We start from the raw sequence: 16,594 nt of genomic DNA on the forward strand, positions 1-16,594 counted from the left end.
TGTTAAATGCCAGACAGACTGTGCCTGTGGGCCCAGCAGGATGTATTGGCTGCCTTACTGACAAATTGGCACCCTGTTCTTTTATATAGTGTAGTACATTGTGAGATCTAGAGCCTGAGGAGAGAGACTGCCTTGTTGTTCAGACCGAGGTCAAATAATTCTGTGTCAAGAACACTAACTGGAGACGATGGTGCAGAATTCATGATGAAATGCTATTGAATAAAAACCCTAAAAAAACCCACTGGTTTAGGATCGTAACGATACCAGTATCCCAATACTCTGAGTTATAGTGGCAAGGAAAACAAAACATGAAGCAGACTGAATTTCCTGAGAGTAAACAGTCCGAATGCTGTCAACCAGAATCACATGTTTATTTTCCTTACAACAGACAATATTTTTACATCCAGTAGATTTTAATGACGCCAGAGTTCAGTCTGCTTTGTGTTTTCCTTGTTGCCATGGAAATACCAGGTATCGTACCCTCACCATAGTGGTATGGTGACGATCCCTGCTCTGGTTCTTGTTTCCCAGATTTAAAAACTAGTCCTGGCCAGAAAATAGCATAGGAGACGAGACTTCATCTAGGCCCAGGAAACGGGCCCCATGCAGTGCATTTGGTTAAGTATTCAGACCCCTTGACTTTTTCCATATCTTGTTGATATTCTAAAATGGATTAAATGGTAGTTCCCCCCATCAACATATCCATATGATGTTGACGTCGATTTAGGGAAGCACCCCACACATCCCTAATTGTACAACTGACTAGGTGTGTGTCCCCCCCTTTCCTTTCTCATAACGACTAAGCAAAAACTTGTTTTTAGACTTTTTTTTTTGTTGCAAATTTATTGATTTATTTGACATTTTTAAATATCACATTTACATAAGTATTCAGACCCTCTACTTTGTTGAAGTACCTTTTTGGTAGTGATTACAGCCTCAAGTCTTCTTGGGTATGATGCTATATGAGCTTGGCACACCTGTATTTGGGGAGTTTCTCCCATTCCTCTCTGCAGATCCCTCAAGCTCTCCTGTGTTGTCATTGCTTAGGTCGTTGTCCTGTTTGAAGGTGAACCTTCACCCCAGTCTGAGGTCCTGAGCGCTATGGAGCAGGTTTTCATCATCTCTGTACTTTTTGTTCTTTCCTCGATCCTGACTAGTCTCCCAGTCCTTGCCGTTGAAAACCTCCCCACAGCTTGATGCTACCACCACTGTGTCTCGACATATCCTGTCTCAGACCTCACGGACAATTCCTTCAACCTCATGGCTTGGTTTTTGTTCTGATATGTCCTGTCAACTGTGGGATCTATATAGACAGGTGTGTGTCTTTCCAAATCATGTCCAATCAGTTGAATTTACTACAGGTGGACTCCAATCAAGTTGTAGAAACATCACAAGAATGATCCATGGAAACAGGATGCACCAGAGCTCAATTTAGAGTCTCATAGCAAAGGGTCTGAATACTTATGTAAATAAGGTATCTGTTTTAGTTTTATGCATTTCTTAATTTCTAAAAAACACTGTCATTATGGAATATTGTGTGTAGACTGATTTATTAATTTAATCCATTTTAGATTAAAGTTGTAACGTAACAAGTCATGGGGTCTGAATATTGACCTGTTTCAGAAAGTCTTGTATTTTAGACGAAGCTGGAACCTGCTCTTAGTTATCATTAAATACGCGTTGTAATTTTCCCTGCGGGTTTTCAGTTCTAAAGATAATTACTTGGCATTTGTACAGAAATCAAGTTTGCTTGGCGACGGTAGCTTTAAAAAAAAATTTAAAAAAATGTTTTTAACACGACAGACTTCATCTTTGTCGATTTTTCTTTTAATGGATCGGACAGTGCTGTAAATTCAGTAACTGATCAGCCGTTGTGAATTGATGCCAAATGACGACCAGACATTGAATGTGTCTGAAATGGCTTCCTGTACGGTGCCTTCAGAGTATTCACAACCCTGTTTACACATTCTGTTTCAGCCTGATTTTATTTTTTATTTTTTTATTTTTTTGTGTTACTTATTATTTGTCACTGACCTGACACACAATGTCAAAGTGGAATTATTTTTTAAAGTTATTTTTTACAAATTAATAGAATTAAAAATTAACCCTGCTATGTTGTTATGGACAGTACTGAAATGTCTTTCGTCAATTATTCAATCCCTTTATGACCTCACTAAATAAGTTCAATGGGCTTATTAACAAGTTGCATGGACTCACTCTGTGTAATAATAGTGTTCAACATTGACTACCTCATCGCTGTTCCTACTTAACTAATCAAAATGTATTTTTTATTTTATTTTTATACCCCTTTGACAGAGTATTTGATGTAGATTGATTTTTAAAAACTTTTTTAATCCCACTTTGTAACACAATGTTAAAACGATACTTCCTGAAGGCTTCACTTCCTCCTGTCCTGTATGGATACGCCCCAAACCCTATTCAATACTTCCTGAAGGCCTCACTTCCTCCCCAAACCCTATTCAATACTTCCTGAAGGCCTCACTCCCTCCTGTCCTGTATGGATACGCCCCAAACCCTATTCAATACTTCCTGAAGGCCTCACTTCCTCCTGTACTGTATGGATACGCCCCAAACCCTATTCAATACTTCCTGAAGGCCTCACTTCCTCCCCAAACCCTATTCAATACTTCCTGAAGGCCTCACTTCCTCCTTACTGTATGGATACGCCCCAAACCCTATTCAATACTTCCTGAAGGCCTCACTTCCTCCTGTACTGTATGGATACGCCCCAAACCCTATTCAATACTTCCTGAAGGCCTCACTTCCTCCTGTACTGTATGGATACGCCCCAAACCCTATTCAATACTTCCTGAAGGCCTCACTTCCTCCTGTCCTGTATGGATACGCCCCAAACCCTATTCAATACTTCCTGAAGGCCTCACTTCCTCCTGTACTGTATGGATACGCCCCAAACCCTATTCAATACTTCCTGAAGGCCTCACTTCCTCCTCAAACCCTATTCAATACTTCCTGAAGGCCTCACTTCCTCCTTACTGTATGGATACGCCCCAAACCCTATTCAATACTTCCTGAAAGCCTCACTTCCTCCTGTACTGTATGGATACGCCCAAACCCTATTCAATACTTCCTGAAGGCCTCACTTCCTCCCCAAACCCTATTCAATACTTCCTGAAGGCCTCACTTCCTCCTGTCCTGTATGGATACGCCCCAAACCCTATTCAATACTTCCTGAAGGCCTCACTTCCTCCCCAAACCCTATTCAATACTTCCTGAAGGCCTCACTTCCTCCTGTACTGTATGGATACGCCCCAAACCCTATTCAATACTTCCTGAAGGCCTCACTTCCTCCCCAAACCCTATTCAATACTTCCTGAAGGCCTCACTTCCTCCCCAAACCCTATTCAATACTTCCTGAAGGCCTCACTTCCTCCTGTCCTGTATGGATACGCCCCAAACCCTATTCAATACTTCCTGAAGGCCTCACTTCCTCCTGTACTGTATGGATACGCCCCAAACCCTATACAATACTTCCTGAAGGTCTCACTTCCTCCTGTACTGTATGGATACGCCCCAAACCCTATTCAATACTTCCTGAAGGCCTCACTTCCTCCTGTCCTGTATGGATACGCCCCAAACCCTATTCAATACTTCCTGAAGGCCTCACTTCCTCCCCAAACCCTATTCAATACTTCCTGAAGGCCTCACTTCCTCCTTACTGTATGGATACGCCCCAAACCCTATTCAATACTTCCTGAAGGCCTCACTTCCTCCTGTCCTGTATGGATACGCCCCAAACCCTATTCAATACTTCCTGAAGGCCTCACTTCCTCCCCCAAACCCTATTCAATACTTCCTGAAGGCCTCACTTCCTCCTGTACTGTATGGATACGCCCCAAACCCTATTCAATACTTCCTGAAGGCCTCACTTCCTCCTTACTGTATGGATACGCCCCAAACCCTATTCAATACTTCCTGAAGGTCTCACTTCCTCCTGTACTGTATGGATACGCCCCAAACCCTCTTCAATACTTCCTGAAGGCCTCACTTCCTCCTGTCCTGTATGGATACGCCCCAAACCCTATTCAATACTTCCTGAAGGCCTCACTTCCTCCCCAAACCCTATTCAATACTTCCTGAAGGCCTCACTTCCTCCCCAAACCCTATTCAATACTTCCTGAAGGCTTCACTTCCTCCTGTCCTGTATGGATACGCCCCAAACCCTATTCAATACTTCCTGAAGGCCTCACTTCCTCCTGTACTGTATGGATATGCCCCAAACCCTATTCAATACTTCCTGAAGGTCTCACTTCCTCCTGTACTGTATGGATACGCCCCAAACCCTATTCAATACTTCCTGAAGGCCTCACTTCCTCCTGTCCTGTATGGATACGCCCCAAACCCTATTCAATACTTCCTGAAGGCCTCACTTCCTCCTGTACTGTATGGATACGCCCCAAACCCTATTCAATACTTCCTGAAGGCCTCACTTCCTCCTGTACTGTATGGATACGCCCCAAACCCTATTCAATACTTCCTGAAGGCCTCACTTCCTCCTTACTGTATGGATACGCCCCAAACCCTATTCAATACTTCCTGAAGGCCTCACTTCCTCCTGTACTGTATGGATACGCCCCAAACCCTATTCAATACTTCCTGAAGGCCTCACTTCCTCCTGTACTGTATGGATACGCCCCAAACCCTATTCAATACTTCCTGAAGGCCTCACTTCCTCCCCAAACCCTATTCAATACTTCCTGAAGGCCTCACTTCCTCCCCAAACCCTATTCAATACTTCCTGAAGGCCTCACTTCCTCCTGTCCTGTATGGATACGCCCCAAACCCTATTCAATACTTCCTGAAGGCCTCACTTCCTCCCCAAACCCTATTCAATACTTCCTGAAGGCCTCACTTCCTCCCCAAACCCTATTCAATACTTCCTGAAGGCCTCACTTCCTCCTGTACTGTATGGATACGCCCCAAACCCTATTCAATACTTCCTGAAGGTCTCACTTCCTCCTGTACTGTATGGATACGCCCCAAACCCTATTCAATACTTCCTGAAGGCCTCACTTCCTCCTGTCCTGTATGGATACGCCCCAAACCCTATTCAATACTTCCTGAAGGCCTCACTTCCTCCCCAAACCCTATTCAATACTTCTTGAAGGCCTCACTTCCTCCCCAAACCCTATTCAATACTTCCTGAAGGCCTCACTTCCTCCCCAAACCCTATTCAATACTTCCTGAAGGCCTCACTTCCTCCTGTACTGTATGGATACGCCCCATTGGTACCCTACATAGTGCACTACTTCTGACCAGGGCACATAGGAACCATAGGGCTCTGGTCTAAATTAGTGCACTATATAGGATGGCATAGGGCTCTGGTCTAAAGTAGTGCACTATATAGGATGGCATAGGGCTCTGGTCTAAAGTAGTGCACTATATAGGGAATAGGGTTCTGGTCTATAGTAGTGCATATGTGTGGTGTACCACAGGGCAGCTCTCTAGGCCCTCTACTCTGGTCAAAATAGAAAAATGACCTGCCGCTGGCATTGAACAAAGCATGTGTGTAAATGTATGATGATGATTCAACCAGACACGCGTCAGCAACCACCGCTAATGAAGTCACTGAAACCCTTAACAAAGAGGTTGCAGTCTGTTTTGGAATGGGTGGACAGCAATAAACTGGTCCTGGTTCACACTCCAGTCCAGTTGGTGGTGGTAAAACACCTTAAAGTTGGTTGCCAACCTCCATATAAAGAAGCCTGGAGGAGAGATCACTAGAAACAAACTCGGTTTCCCCTTTTATCTTTGGATTAGTTGTCGGAGTAGAGAACACACAATGTTTTGTGACTCAAAATGGGTAAAAAGTCTACAAAGATAAAGAAAAAAAAGGACTGCATTTCAGGTAAAAGAACAACCCAGTGTTTATTTTTGGGGCAGCAGGTAGCCTAGTGGTTAGAGGAGGCAGGTGGCCTAGTGGTTAGAGGAGGCAGGTGGCCTAGTGGTTAGAGGAGGCAGGTGGCCTAGTGGTTAGAGGAGACAGGTGGCCTAGTGGTTAGAGGAGACAGGTGGCCTAGTGGTTAGAGGAGGCAGGTGGCCTAGTGGTTAGAGGAGGCAGGTGGCCCAGGTGGTTAGAGGAGGCAGGTGGCCCAGGTGGTTAGAGGAGGCAGGTGGCCCAGGTGGTTAGAGGAGGCAGGTGGCCCAGGTGGTTAGAGGAGGCAGGTGGCCCAGGTGGTTAGAGGAGGCAGGTGGCCCAGGTGGTTAGAGGAGGCAGGTGGCCCAGGTGGTTAGAGGAGGCAGGTGGCCCAGGTGGTTAGAGGAGGCAGGTGGCCCAGGTGGTTAGAGGAGGCAGGTGGCCCAGGTGGTGAGAGGAGGCAGGTGGCCCAGGTGGTGAGAGGAGGCAGGTGGCCCAGGTGGTGAGAGGAGGCAGGTGGCCCAGGTGGTGAGAGGAGGCAGGTGGCCCAGGTGGTTAGAGGAGGCAGGTGGCCCAGGTGGTTAGAGGAGGCAGGTGGTTAGAGGAGGCAGGTGGCCCAGGTGGTTAGGGGAGGCAGGTGGCCCAGGTGGTTAGGGGAGGCAGGTGGCCCAGGTGGTTAGGGGAGGCAGGTGGCCCAGGTGGTTAGGGGAGGCAGGTGGCCCAGGTGGTTAGGGCATTGGGCCAGTAACCGAAAGGTAGCAACGAATCTCTGAGTTGACAAGGTAAAAATCTGTCCTTTTCCCCCTGAACAAGGCAGTTAAAACCCACTGTTCCTAGGCTGTCATTGTAATAAAGAATGTGTTCGTAACTGACTTGCCTAGTTAAAGAAATTATATAGTTAAATAAATGTTTTTAAAAATATCCCAGGACACATTAGCTAGGAACAGCAAGCAAGCTAGCTAAATTTTCAAGAATGTGTTTCGACCTGTCCCCATATAAACAGTTGGTTCAGAGTTGTTATTTCCATCTGCGTGTCCTTATCACAACTGGTGTGGATGGACCAAATCAACGTGATGGCGATCTCACGCGCGTACCCGGGCTCGTCAGCATGTTAAACTGCAGACCTCAACAGAGCGGCACATTTTTGCTCTTCATTCATCACAGGGCTGATATTCATAAGTCTCTCTTGGCTAAGAGTTGAGGAAAGACTTACTGCGTCACTTCTGGTTTTTATAAGAAACATTGTGTTGGAAATTACAAATTAATGTAAATGTACAGTATTGTACAGAACCACGAGTGAATGTAGCTCCCATCTCATATTGCTGAAATGAACAGCAAACCTGGTTGGCGGTCCTAATACATCTCGGGTATTATCCTCTTGAAGAAGTCCTAATACATCTCGGGTATTATCCTCTTGAAGAAGTCCTAATACATCTCAGGTATTATCCTCTTGAAGAAGTCCTAATACATCTCGGGTATTATCCTCTTGAAGAAGTCCTAATACATCTCGGGTATTATCCTCTTGAAGAAGTCCTAATACATCTCGGGTATTATCTCTAAATCAAACAGACAACGTGTGACTTCGTCTCAAGGGGTGAAATGTTCCAACCTCCCCAAGGAGGAGTGAAATGTTCCAACCTCCCCAAGGAGGAGTGAAATGTTCCAACCTCCCCAAGGAGGAGTGAAATGTTCCAACCTCCCCAAGGAGGAGTGAAATGTTCCAACCTCCCCAAGGAGGAGTGAAATGTTCCAACCTCCCCGAGGAGGAGTGAAATGTTCCAACCTCCCCGAGGAGGAGTGAAATGTTCCAACCTCCCCGAGGAGGAGGAAATGTTCCAACCTGAAATGTTCCAACCTCCCGAGGAGGGGTGAAATGTTCCAACCTCCCCGAGGAGGAGTGAAATGTTCCAACCTCCCGAGGAGGAGTGAAATGTTCCAACCTCCCCGAGGAGGGGTGAATGTTCCAACCTCCCCGAGGAGGGGTGAAATGTTCCAACCTCCCGAGGAGGAGTGAAATGTTCCAACCTCCCCGAGAGGGGTGAAATGTTCCAACCTCCCCGAGGAGGTGAAATGTTCCAACCTCCCCGAGGAGGGGTGAAATGTTCCAACCTCCCCCGAGGAGGGGTGAAATGTTCCAACCTCCCCGAGGAGGGGTGAAATGTTCCAACCTCCCGAGGAGGGGTGAAATGTTCCAACCTCCCCGAGGAGGAGTGAAATGTTCCTCCCGAGGAGGAGGGAAATGTTCCTCCCCGAGGAGGAGTGAAATGTTCCTCCCGAGGAGGAGTGAAATGTTCCTCCCGAGGAGGAGTGAAATGTTCCTCCCGAGGAGAGGAGGAGTGAAATGTTCCAACCTCCCCGAGGAGGAGTGAAATGTTCCAACCTCCCGAGGAGGAGTGAAATGTTCCAACCTCCCGAGGAGGAGTGAAATGTTCCAACCTCCCGAGGAGGAGTGAAATGTTCCAACCTCCCCGAGGAGGGGTGAAATGTTCCAACCTCCCCGAGGAGGGGTGAAATGTTCCAACCTCCCCGAGGAGGGGGTGAAATGTTCCTCCCAGAGGAGGAGTGAAATGTTCCTCCCGAGGAGGAGGAAATGTTCCTCCCCGAGGAGGAGTGAAATGTTCCTCCCGAGGAGGAGTGAATGTTCCTCCCCGAGGAGGAGTGAAATGTTCCTCCCAGAGGAGGAGTGAAATGTTCCTCCCCGAGGAGGAGGAAATGTTCCTCCCCGAGGGGAGAGGAAATGTTCCTCCCCGAGGAGGAGTGAAATGTTCCTCCCGAGGAGGAGTGAAATGTTCCTCCCCGAGGAGGAGTGAAATGTTCCTCCCCGAGGAGGAGTGAAATGTTCCTCCCCGAGGAGGAGTGAAATGTTCCTCCCCGAGGAGGAGTGAAATGTTCCTCCCCGAGGAGGAGTAGGAAATGTTCCTCCCCGAGGAGGAGTGAAATGTTCCTCCCCGAGGGGAGGAGTGAAATGTTCCTCCCCGAGGAGGAGTGAAATGTTCCTCCCCCGAGGAGGGGTGAAATGTTCCTCCCGAGGAGTGAAATGTTCCAACCTCCCCGAGGAGGAGTGAAATGTTCCAACCTCCCCGAGGAGGAGTGAAATGTTCCAACCTCCCCCGAGGAGGGGTGAAATGTTCCAACCTCCCCGAGGAGGGGTGAAATGTTCCAACCTCCCGAGGAGGGGTGAAATGTTCCAACCTCCCCGAGGAGGGGTGAAATGTTCCAACCTCCCCGAGGAGGGGTGAAATGTTCCAACCTCCCCGAGGAGGGGTGAAATGTTCCAACCTCCCGAGGAGGGGTGAAATGTTCCAACCTCCCCGAGGAGGGGTGAAATGTTCCAACCTCCCCGAGGAGGGGTGAAATGTTCCAACCTCCCCGAGGAGGAGTGAAATGTTCCAACCTCCCCGAGGAGGGGTGAAATGTTCCAACCTCCCCGAGGAGGGGTGAAATGTTCCTCCCCGAGGAGGAGTGAAATGTTCCTCCCAAGGAGGAGTGAAATGTTCCAACCTCCCCAAGGAGGGGTGAAATGTTCCTCCCCAAGGAGGGTGAAATGTTCCTCCCCAAGGAGGAGTGAAATGTTCCTCCCCAAGGAGGAGTGAAATGTTCCAACCTCCCCGAGGAGGGGTGAAATGTTCCTCCCCAAGGAGGAGTGAAATGTTCCTCCCCAAGGAGGAGTGAAATGTTCCAACCTCCCCCAAGGAGGGGTGAAATGTTCCAACCTCCCCAAGGAGGGGTGAAATGTTCCAACCTCCCCAAGGAGGGGTGAAATGTTCCAACCTCCCAAGGAGGGGTGAAATGTTCAACCTCCCCAAGGAGGGGTGAAATGTTCCAACCTCCCCAAGGAGGGGTGAAATGTTCCAACCTCCCCAAGGAGGAGGAAATGTTCCTCCCCAAGGAGGAGTGAAATGTTCCTCCCCAAGGAGGAGTGAAATGTTCCTCCCCAAGGAGGAGTGAAATGTTCCTCCCCAAGGAGGAGTGAAATGTTCCTCCCCAAGGAGGAGTGAAATGTTCCTCCCCAAGGAGGAGTGAAATGTTCCAACCTCCCCAAGGAGGAGTGAATGTTCCAACCTCCCCAAGGAGGAGTGAAATGTTCCAACCTCCCCAAGGAGGAGTGAAATGTTCCAACCTCCCCAAGGAGGGTGAAATGTTCCTCCCCAAGGAGGAGTGAAATGTTCCTCCCCAAGGAGGAGTGAAATGTTCCAACCTCCCAAGGAGGGGTGAAATGTTCCTCCCCAAGGAGGGTGAAATGTTCCTCCCCAAGGAGGGGTGAAATGTTCCTCCCCAAGGAGGAGTGAAATGTTCCTCCCCAAGGAGGAGTGAAATGTTCCAACCTCCCCGAGGAGGAGTGAAATGTTCCAACCTCCCCGAGGAGGAGTGAAATGTTCCAACCTCCCCGAGGAGGAGTGAAATGTTCCAACCTCCCCGAGGAGGAGTGAAATGTTCCAACCTCCCCGAGGAGGAGTGAAATGTTCCAACCTCCCCGAGGAGGGGTGAAATGTTCCAACCTCCCCGAGGAGGAGTGAAATGTTCCAACCTCCCCGAGGAGGAGTGAAATGTTCCAACCTCCCCGAGGAGGAGTGAAATGTTCCAACCTCCCCGAGGAGGGTGAATGTTCCAACCTCCCCGAGGAGGGGTGAAATGTTCCAACCTCCCCGAGGAGGGGTGAATGTTCCAACCTCCCGAGGAGGGGTGAAATGTTCCAACCTCCCCGAGGAGGAGTGAATGTTCCAACCTCCCCGAGGAGGAGTGAATGTTCCAACCTCCCCGAGGAGGAGTGAAATGTTCCAACCTCCCCGAGGAGGAGTGAAATGTTCCAACCTCCCCCGAGGAGGAGTGAAATGTTCCAACCTCCCCGAGGAGGAGTGAATGTTCCAACCTCCCCGAGGAGGAGTGAAATGTTCCAACCTCCCGAGGAGGAGTGAAATGTTCCAACCTCCCCGAGGAGGAGTGAAATGTTCCAACCTCCCCGAGGAGGAGTGAAATGTTCCAACCTCCCCGAGGAGGAGTGAAATGTTCCAACCTCCCCGAGGAGGAGTGAAATGTTCCAACCTCCCCGAGGAGGAGTGAAATGTTCCAACCTCCCCGAGGAGGAGTGAAATGTGACATTGTCAGAAAATGCATAAATCAGAAGCTGCAACTTGGAAATAAATTAATTCTTTGAGCATTTGAACAAATATCAGAAGACAATTTGCCATTTAACACATTGTGCTACTATTCTTAACCCAGAAACGTGTGTGTGTGTGCGCACGTAGCATCAAATATATCTAAAGTCTTCAAATCAAAATGTATTTGTCAAATGATTCATAAACAACAGGTGCAGACTAACCGTGAAGTGCTTACTTCTGACTCCATTTCCAACAATATAGTGACACAAGTAATGACAATAACCTGTCAAAATCACATGGCTATATACAGGAAGTACCATGGCTATATACAGGAAGTACCATGGCTATATACAAGAAGTACCATGGCCATATACAGGAAGTACCATGGCCATATACAAGAAGTACCATGGCCATATACAGGAAGTACCATGGCCATATACAGGAATACCATGGCCATATACAGAAGTACCATGGCCATATACAGGAAGTACCATGGCCATATACAGGAAGTACCATGGCCATATACAGAGAAGTACCATGGCCATATACAGGAAGTACCATGGCCATATACAGGAAGTACCATGGCCATATACAGGAAGTACCATGGCCATATACAGGAAGTACCATGGCCATATACAGGAAGTACCATGGCCATATACAGGAAGTACCAGGTAATAACATGGCTATAAACAGGAAGTACCAGGTAATAACATGGCTATAAACAAAGTACCAGATAATAACATGGCTATAAACAGGAAGTACCAGGTAATAACATGGCTATAAACAGGAAGTACCAGGTAATAACATGATGTTCCTTCACAAGGAATATGTATTTTATGTGACATGGTGTTGTGACTTCTCTACCTCAAACAGATTTTAATAACATGAATAATAACATTTGCATATTGTTTGTGTGTTTTCACACTTGACTTTAAGTTACTCAACAACTAAAACAATAATCTGCCCGCCTGCCTGCCCGGTAGATTTGTAAAAAAATCACAGTTTTTAATCAAGTGTATAAAAAATAAATACAAAATCTACAATCTAAGGGCTGGATTCAATCCGTAGCTCTGAAGAGCTGCTCTACGGCACGATGGAAGTTCAAAGGCAGTGCTCTTATGTTATCGAAGATTGTACAGTCGTGGCCAAAAGTTTTGAGAATGACACAAATATTAATTTTCACAAAGTCTGCTGCCTCAGTTTGTATGATGGCAATTTGCATGTACTCCACAAATGAATATTTGTGTCATTCTCAGAGCTTTTGGCCACGACTGTATTCACGGTAAACGGTGCTGCGTATGTAGACTCAATCTGAAATAACCTTTACCTTGAACTTCAGCGCTACAGATTGAATCTAGAGCCTTATTTTGGCGGAGTTAAGGCCTCTTGATTTTGCCTTTGGAACAATCTGTCAGTCCAATGGTTTCTGTCTGTCTCGTGGAATCAGTATATAACACAGGCTGTCTCAAATCACAAACTAAAAAAAAGTAGTGCACTATAAATAGGGAATAGGGCGCCATAGGGCTCTGGTCTAAAGTAGTGCACTATATAGGGAATAGGGCTCTGGTCTAAAGTAGTGCACTATATAGGGAATAGGGTGCCATAGGGCTCTGGTCAAAAGTAGTGCACTATATAGGGAATAGGGTGCCATAGGGCTCTGGTCTGAAGTAGTGCACTATATAGGAATAGGTGCCATAGGGCTCTGGTCTAAAGTAGTGCACTATATAGGGATAGGGTGCCATAGGGCTCTGGTCTAAAGTAGTGCACTATATAGGGAATAGGGTGCCATAGGCTCTGGTCAAAAGTAGTGCACTATATAGGGAATAGGGTGCCATAGGGCTCTGGTCTAAAGTAGTGCACTATATAGGGAATAGGGTGCCATAGGGCTCTGGTCTAAAGTAGTGCACTATATAGGGAATAGGGTGCCATAGGGCTCTGGTCTAAAGTAGTGCACTATATAGGGAATAGGGTGCCATAGGGCTCTGGTCTGAAGTAGTGCACTATATAGGGAATAGGGTGCCATAGGGCTCTGGTCTAAAGTAGTGCACTATATAGGGGATAGGGTGCCATAGGGCTCTGGTCTAAAGTAGTGCACTATATAGGGATAGGGTGCCATAGGGCTCTGGTCTAAAGTAGTGCACTATATAGGGAATAGGGTGCCATAGGGCTCTGGTCAAAAGTAGTGCACTATATAGGAATAGGGTGTCATAGGGCTCTGGTCTAAAGTAGTGCACTATATAGGGAATAGGGTGCCATAGGGCTCTGGTCTAAAGTAGTGCACTATATAGGGAATAGGGTGCCATAGGGCTCTGGTCTAAAGTAGTGCACTATATAGGGAATAGGGTGCCATAGGGCTCTGGTCTAAAGTAGTGCACTATATAGGGAATAGGGTGCCATAGGGCTCTGGTCAAAAGTAGTGCACTATATAGGGAATAGGGTGCCATAGGGCTCTGGTCTAAAGTAGTGCACTATATATAGGGAATAGGGTGCCATAGAGCTCTGGTCTAAAGTAGTGCACTATATATAGGGAATAGGGTGCCATAGGGCTCTGGTCTAAAGTAGTGCACTATATAGGGAATAGGGTGCCATAGGGCTCTGGTCTAAAGTAGTGCACTATATAGGGAATAGGGTGCCATAGGGCTCTGGTCTAAAGTAGTGCACTATATAGGGAATAGGGCTCTGGTCTAAAGTAGTGCACTATATAGGGAATAGGGTGCCATAGGGCTCTGGTCTAAAGTAGTGCACTATATAGGGAATAGGGTGCCATAGGGCTCTAGTCTAAAGTAGTGCACTATATAGGGAATAGGGTGCCATAGGGCTCTGGTCTAAAGTAGTGCACTATATAGGGAATAGGGTGCCATAGGGCTCTGGTCTAAAGTAGTGCACTATATAGGGAATAGGGTGCCATAGGGCTCTAGTCTAAAGTAGTGCACTATATAGGGAATAGGGTGCCATAGGGCTCTGGTCTAAAGTAGTGCACTATATAGGGAATAGGGTGCCATAGGGCTCTAGTCTAAAGTAGTGCACTATATAGGGAATAGGGTGCCATAGGGCTCTAGTCTAAAGTAGTGCACTATATAGGGAATAGGGTGCCATAGGGCTCTGGTCTAAAGTAGTGCACTATATAGGGAATAGGGTGCCATAGGGCTCTGGTCTAAAGTAGTGCACTATATAGGGAATAGGGTGCCATAGGGCTCTGGTCTAAAGTAGTGCACTATATAGGGAATAGGGTGCCATAGGGCTCTGGTCTAAAGTAGTGCACTATGTAGGGAATAGGGTGCCATAGGGCTCTGGTCTAAAGTAGTGCACTATATAGGGAATAGGGTGCCATAGGGCTCTGGTCTAAAGTAGTGCACTATGTAGGGAATAGGGTGCCATAGGGCTCTGGTCTAAAGTAGTGCACTATATATAGGGAATAGGTGCCATAGGGCTCTGGTCTAAAGTAGTGCACTATATATAGGGAATAGGGTGCCATAGGGCTCTGGTCTAAAGTAGTGCACTATATAGGGAATAGGGTGCCATAGGGCTCTAGTCTAAAGTAGTGCACTATATAGGGAATAGGGTGCCATAGGGCTCTGGTCTAAAGTAGTGCACTATATAGGGAATAGGGTGCCATAAGGCTCTGGTCTAAAGTAGTGCACTATATAGGGAATAGGGTGCCATAGGGCTCTGGTCTAAAGTAGTGCACTATATAGGGAATAGGGTGCCATAGGGCTCTAGTCTAAAGTAGTGCACTATATAGGGAATAGGTGCCATAGGGCTCTGGTCTAAAGTAGTGCACTATATAGGGAATAGGGTGCCATAGGGCTCTGGTCTAAAGTAGTGCACTATATAGGGAATAGGGTGCCATAGGGCTCTAGTCTAAAGTAGTGCACTATATAGGGAATAGGGTGCCATAGGGCTCTGGTCTAAAGTAGTGCACTATATAGGGAATAGGGTGCCATAGGGCTCTAGTCTAAAGTAGTGCACTATATAGGGAATAGGGTGCCATAGGGCTCTGGTCTAAAGTAGTGCACTATATAGGGAATAGGGTGCCATAGGGCTCTGGTCTAAAGTAGTGCACTATATAGGGAATAGGGTGCCATAGGGCTCTGGTCTAAAGTAGTGCACTATATAGGGAATAGGGTGCCATAGGGCTCTGGTCTAAAGTAGTGCACTATATAGGGAATAGGGTGCCATAGGGCTCTAGTCTAAAGTAGTGCACTATATAGGGAATAGGGTGCCATAGGGCTCTGGTCTAAAGTAGTGCACTATATAGGGAATAGGGTGCCATAGGGCTCTGGTCTAAAGTAGTGCACTATATAGGGAATAGGGTGCCATAGGGCTCTAGTCTAAAGTAGTGCACTATATAGGGAATAGGGTGCCATAGGGCTCTGGTCTAAAGTAGTGCACTATATAGGGAATAGGGTGCCATAGGGCTCTGGTCTAAAGTAGTGCACTATATAGGGAATAGGGTGCCATAGGGCTCTAGTCTAAAGTAGTGCACTATATAGGGAATAGGGTGCCATAGGGCTCTGGTCTAAAGTAGTGCACTATATAGGGAATAGGGTGCCATAGGGCTCTGGTCTAAAGTTGTGCACTATATAGGGAAAAGGGTGCCACTAGTTTCACCGTTCAGTCAAAACAAAATAAATGACATGAAATAAAGAGAATAATGGACAAATGTCTCACCAAGCAAAGTTCCCTCACGCCACACAACGTTCCTCCAATCAAAGTTCCCTCACGCCACACAACGTTCCTCCAATCAAAGTACCCTCACGCCACACCACGTTCCTCCAATCAAAGTTCCCTCACGCCACACAACGTTCCTCCAATCAAAGTTCCCTCACGCCACACCACGTTCCTCCAATCAAAGTTCCCTCACGCCACACCACGTTCCTCCAATCAAAGTTCCCTCACGCCACACCACGTTCCTCCAATCAAAGTTCCCTCACGCCACACAACGTTCCTCCAATCAAAGTACCCTCACGCCACACAACGTTCCTCCAATCAAAGTTCCCTCACGCCACACAACGTTCCTCCAATCAAAGTTCCCTCACGCCACACAACGTTCCTCCAATCAAAGTTCCCTCACGCCACACAACGTTCCTCCAATCAAAGTTCCCTCACGCCACACAACGTTCCTCCAATCAAAGTTCCCTCACGCCACACAACGTTCCTCCAATCAAAGTACCCTCACGCCACACAACGTTCCTCCAATCAAAGTTCCCTCACGCCACACAACGTTCCTCCAATCAAAGTTCCCTCACGCCACACAACGTTCCTCCAATCAAAGTTCCCTCACGCCACACAACGTTCCTCCAATCAAAGTTCCCTCACGCCACACAACGTTCCTCCAATCAAAGTTCCCTCACGCCACACAACGTTCCTCCAATCAAAGTACCCTCACGCCACACAACGTTCCTCCAATCAAAGTTCCCTCACGCCACACAACGTTCCTCCAATCAAAGTTCCCTCGTTCCTCCAACGTTCCCTCCAACAAAGTTCCTCACGCCACACAACGTTCCTCCAATCAAAGTTCCCTCACGCCACACAACGTTCCTCCAATCAAAGTTCCCTCACGCCACACAACGTTCCTCCAATCAATCAAAGTTCCAAT

At 47.3% G+C, this 16,594-nt stretch overlaps 2 long non-coding RNA genes across 17 annotated transcripts; one reads left to right on the plus strand and one right to left on the minus strand.

Moving 5' to 3' along the window:
• Positions 1-3,819: 3,819 nt before the first annotated feature.
• LOC127923131 (uncharacterized) lies at positions 3,820-6,660 on the plus strand. 11 transcript variants are annotated; one of them, XR_008113461.1, is made up of 4 exons: positions 3,820-3,960; positions 4,926-4,985; positions 5,147-6,334; positions 6,439-6,503. It is a non-coding gene; the product is annotated as an uncharacterized LOC127923131 (long non-coding RNA). The 11 variants fall into 11 exon arrangements; XR_008113462.1 differs by having other exon boundaries at positions 5,188-6,334; XR_008113455.1 differs by having other exon boundaries at positions 4,403-6,334.
• An 811-nt stretch (positions 6,661-7,471) lies between these two features.
• On the minus strand, positions 7,472-11,434 carry LOC127923132 (uncharacterized). 6 transcript variants are annotated; one of them, XR_008113471.1, is made up of 4 exons: positions 10,824-11,434; positions 10,222-10,366; positions 8,944-9,001; positions 7,472-7,621 (listed from the first exon to the last, which is right to left on the minus strand). It is a non-coding gene; the product is annotated as an uncharacterized LOC127923132 (long non-coding RNA). The 6 variants fall into 6 exon arrangements; XR_008113469.1 differs by having other exon boundaries at positions 7,587-7,708; XR_008113466.1 differs by lacking the exon at positions 8,944-9,001 and adding an exon at positions 10,396-10,482 and having other exon boundaries at positions 7,608-7,708; positions 10,222-10,337.
• Between the last annotated feature and the right edge of the window lie 5,160 nt (positions 11,435-16,594).

The sequence above is a fragment of the Oncorhynchus keta genome, unplaced genomic scaffold (assembly GCF_023373465.1).
Source record: "Oncorhynchus keta strain PuntledgeMale-10-30-2019 unplaced genomic scaffold, Oket_V2 Un_contig_2848_pilon_pilon, whole genome shotgun sequence".
Classification (NCBI taxonomy): Eukaryota; Metazoa; Chordata; class Actinopteri; order Salmoniformes; family Salmonidae; genus Oncorhynchus; species Oncorhynchus keta.